Genomic DNA, 4,875 nt, shown 5'->3' with positions numbered 1-4,875 from the left:
CTACCAATCTAATCTTTTTTTTTTTTTGTTTGTTTTTGTTTTAATTATCTGCCCAGAGATTAAATGTACTAAATCTATATACTTTTAATAAGATGGATTGGAAAACAAATGACAAACGTGCTGCATTGTTGTAATTTTCAAAGTACATAAGGTGTGATTACACATATATATTGATTTATGCACATTTATGTGATAAATGTAGAAATATTCCAGTATAAAGAACCGGATATGTGAAACATTATTTTTCAGTAAGACTCATTCTCTCATTAATTCTCAGAATTTTATATTTGACTCCAGTATCTTGGACACTACAGCTGACCAGTATCTGGACTCATTTGATGGACTGTTGGTATCAGATGACGTCCGTCTGTCGTCCGTAAACAATTTTTCAAGACTCTTCTCCTCCAAAACTGTCACTCACAATGACTTGATATTTGTTGTGGAACATCTTTGGGGTAAAGTCCACCAGGTTTGTTCAAAGAATTGGGAAATGTTGATTTTTGAATTTTTATGAATTTTTGAAATTTTCAAAATCCCCATTGGTTTATAATGGGACACATTTCAAAGTGCTATAACTGGAAACAGTTGAATATACTGATATAATTACTATTGGTAATAGATAAGAAGTCACATATGAGCTTTCATTTGGTGCCATGACCTTTGACCTTGAGTGACCTAGAAAGGTAGAGGTCAAACCCAGACTGTAGATTTGGGCTATCCAGCTAAAACATGTACAAGCAAGAGGAAAAGAAAGAAGTTTTTCTAAACTTCAAAGTCTAAATTCAAAATTACCAGCATGTGCAGTATGATGAAATACACTAGTATCATGATTAGATTGATGACACAACCTTTGACCTCAGATGACCTTGAATGGTCAAACAAATGTCAATTAATGTCTTTAAATATGCCATTGGACTACAACACCCTTGGTCCTATTTTTTTTCTTTATTAGTGACTCAAACTCAGTAAAGTTTCCCTACTTTTATTCTGGAGGCATTGTACTTGTAGACCAGTGTTTTGGAAACACCAACCCATAACTGTGCCTAAAAGAGTCTTTTTCTTGTAATTTTTGGGTTCAGACTGGCCAAAAAAAAGTCCCACACACATATCTCATGATCTCACCACCTTTAACTTTGATTATAAATGTGGCATATTTTTTTTTCCTTAGATCTTGTGTATGATCAAAAGATAGACCGCTGTGTAAATATGTCTTCATCACATCCCAAACATCCTCAATTTGGTTCAGGTCTGGGCTCTGTGGTGTCCAACCCATGTGTAAAAATGATGTCTCATGCTCCTGAACCACTCTTTCACAATCTGATCCTGTAAAATCCTGGTGTTTTCATCTCTGAACATGAAGGTGTCATCAGCATTGAATGAAATCCACTGAAGTTCATTCATGTTCATTCAGGTTCAGCTGAACTCATTTTATGAACACATAACGGTGTAAACCTAGACCTGACCAACTGAACCAACAACAGATCATAACACTGCCCCCACAGGCTTGGACTGTAGCTACTAGGCATGATGGGTAATCACCTCGTCCACCTCTGGAACAGGGTCAGTCTGGACTCATCAGACCACATGACCCTTTTCCATTGAAACACAGTCCAGTCTTTATGCTTCTACAAACTGATGGTCGTTCAGTTAAAAGGTTATAAAATTATCCAGTGGAAGGACCTCAAATAAAGTAAAGAACTGCTTTGACCTTTGACCTTTCCATCAAACTCTGCTGATTGTGTCTTTTATGGAGACGTCGGAGTCGTCCTTATCGTCAATAAAACCTCCATCATTATTTTAGAGTTTGGTCCTGGTCAGAAATGTGAACATGTCTTGTGTTGATTCACCTCCTCACACATATTTTCAGTCCCATGACTCATTCCTCATCATCTACCTCATGTTTGACTCTGTTCCCAGAGTTCAGCAGTGATTTAGACCTCACCCTCCTACACTGTAAAAACTGACACTGAGGGAAGTGAAGAGAGCTGATAAAACTGGTCTGGATTTCATCTGCTTCAGAGGGAAAATCTACTACTTTGATCAGATGAATTAAAAACAAAATGACAAAAGTACATTTAAGTAGATATATGATAAAGTATTATTATAAAGTATATGCACATATATATATTTTAGATAATAGATTTGAGTCTTACATTATAAAGCCCTTCTCTCAATAATTCATAGAATTTCACAGTTTAACCCATTACTGCATCTTGAAAACTAACAACTTGTACTTTTAACTTAACTTTTCATTATGAGAAATTGTGAGTTTCACTACTTTAATTCAGGAAACATTTTGCCTGCAGATCATTGTATTAAGTAACTAAATAAAAGGGATATTTACTTAATATTTGAGGCTAAAGCAGTTTAATTGGGCATTAAGGTGAATTAAACATAAGGATAAAGATCATTTACTGATTAGATTTTAACTGATTTCTGAAAATAAATTAAATTCCCACAATAAAACCCTGATTACAGTTTAATGTCGAAAATGACAGAAAATGGATAAATCTTATTAATATTAAGACTCCTGGTTTCAATCATTTTTGGCTTTCCGCCTATTTTTTTTTCCTTTTAGAAAGTTTCCAATATTCTATACTTGAATCACAATATTTTAACAACTGCGACAGTAATGTTTAATTTCTTGAAAATGTTATGTATGTAAATGTTACATTTTATTTAAAGATACTTAGAAATATCCAGGCAAAGACATTCCTTCTTCTTTTGGTTTTATTGGTGCTTAGTAACCAGCTTAAAAGTGCATTACCGCCACCTACTGGACTGGAGGTGAACGTCAAGTCAGTTTTGTATAATATTTCAATCTAACTGAATCTAATGGCGATTCTGAGCACATTTGGTTGTTTTAGAACTCAAAATCTGAATTTTTTTACGTGTATTATTTTCCGATTTACCTCAACATGTTTCACAAACATCCAGATTGTTGGTTTTTGTTTGTCTTTGGTCAAAACCAGCGATACTAATGCTAAAAACTACCACTGGACACACAGGACTCCCACATTGCGCATCATCTAAATCTGAGAAACGTTGAAATAACTGTGTTTCAACTCCTACGTTAAACTTTCCAACTACATTGCTTATTAATGCACAGCTCTCTGGCAACTGACCATCAATTACCAGATGGCTGAGTGTCCTTGAATGCACCACCCAGGAGAGATGTGAAATATGGCCTCTCCTTGGAATTAAAGCAGCGCATAACAATAGGCAACAACATGTTCTGTGTGATGGATGAGCTGTCTCCGGTGAGTTGCGAGTTTGTGAGTGGATTTTCATGTTGTACCGGGAGAAGGAAAAGTTAACAGATGGCTGGAAATTGGGGATACACAGTCAAAGAACAACATCCAAAAGAAAAAAAAAAAAAAAAAAAAGTGTTGAGCTTGAGGAATAGTGTGAAAAATATTTCAATTTGTCCACCGTGTGCAGGTACTAGACTAGTCATCAAAACAACACAAGCGTTTCTTGGCAAAAGAACAAACAACTCTGGAAATCAGAGGTTTCTTCGATGGTCCGTTTATATTTTTTGGAGCAGTTGCAATCTGTTTGAGGCAATAGAAAGATTCACAATTCTCTTTTTAAAACACGTTTTGGTCTAGCAACAAAAGGTTACCGACGTTATATCTCCATACAGGTCTTATAGTAGTCAGGTTTTTCTGCCTAAGGATCACAAAGACATACAGAACGTTTGTCAGTTTCCAGATGCTCACTAACAAATACAGTACATTTGTTCTTCATCCAGTGTTTTTCGTGGGGACACTTTGCATTTATGAGTCGTTTTTCAAGCATCTGAAGATGACCTCTAGGACTTCTAAACAGCAGTGGGTAGGGAGAACCAGGGTCTGTTGTCACTTTGTTTTTTTTTTGTTTTTTTTTGGTCAATTTTATTTTACAATGTAACCTCTCTCTCACATGAAGAAAATAAAGAAAATACTCATGCGTTTCTTTTAGCGTAAAACAGGCCAATTGGTCAGAATGAGGGCTCATGCACGGAAAACACACTTTTTTTTAATTTTTTTTTTTTTATTCGTGATGGTTTTTAATTGATCGTCTACTGTAAAATACAGACATGTTGGAAATACTTCTCACGGATGTAGCACCTTGTTGGACGTCTTCAGTGACAACGTGGATCCCTGGGCCCTGGTCTACTCTACTCCACATAGCAACAACATTACTACACAAAGTCGACAATTTTAGTGTGTTGACCAGAAAATAAAATGTGAACAAAATCCCTACATGTAGCTGTTTTTTTTTTTTTTTTTTTTTTACAAGTCTTTTTCCATAATGTTGCTGCTATAAGTGACATCCACATCTGCACATAAAAAGTATATATTTATATTTATATAATATATCCGTACTCTATTAACAGTTTTGTCTACCATGAAGTTAGAATTGCCACCCATCTCTCAGAAAAGTTTTTTTTTTTTTTTGTACTTCAAACATTGATTATTTTACAACACAGAAATCAACTAATTTTGTACAGCTTTGGAGGAAGCCAGGCTCCACCTTTGTCACAGTCCCTCCGAGTGTTTCTCTTTTTTTTTGTTTTTTTTTTGTAGGTTTTTTTTTCTCATTTTCTTTTCATTGTATCGCCCCAGTTTCCGCTGCAACTGGACAGTTTTTCCATTCCAGTAAAACACAGTTTAGAAAAACCAAAGCATTTACAAACTGGCGAGGATGTTCGGGCTGAAATCGCAGCTTCAGCCGAACTTGGACCCTTTTTTTTTTTTTTTATTTTCTGAACCCCCCCCCCCCCCCAACACCCACCCCTACCTGCCCTCTCCCCAACTCCGACCTCCCTCCCCCTCACCAACCCTTCCTGTGGCTTCAGGCTGAGGGGGAAGGGACCCTTTTTTTTTTTTT

The 4,875-nt window shown here is 36.0% G+C and overlaps 1 protein-coding gene across 1 annotated transcript in view; it reads right to left on the bottom strand.

Moving 5' to 3' along the window:
• Window positions 1-4,875, bottom strand: part of ctnnd2b (catenin (cadherin-associated protein), delta 2b) — a 595,920-nt gene that overhangs the window by 60,568 nt on the left and 530,477 nt on the right. The gene's annotated exons all lie outside the window — the stretch shown is intronic.

The sequence above is a fragment of the Sphaeramia orbicularis genome, chromosome 17 (genome assembly GCF_902148855.1).
Source record: "Sphaeramia orbicularis chromosome 17, fSphaOr1.1, whole genome shotgun sequence".
Classification (NCBI taxonomy): domain Eukaryota; kingdom Metazoa; phylum Chordata; class Actinopteri; order Kurtiformes; family Apogonidae; genus Sphaeramia; species Sphaeramia orbicularis.
Note: the sequence above shows the minus strand (reverse complement) of the source record. Positions and strands in the feature narration are given on the sequence as shown.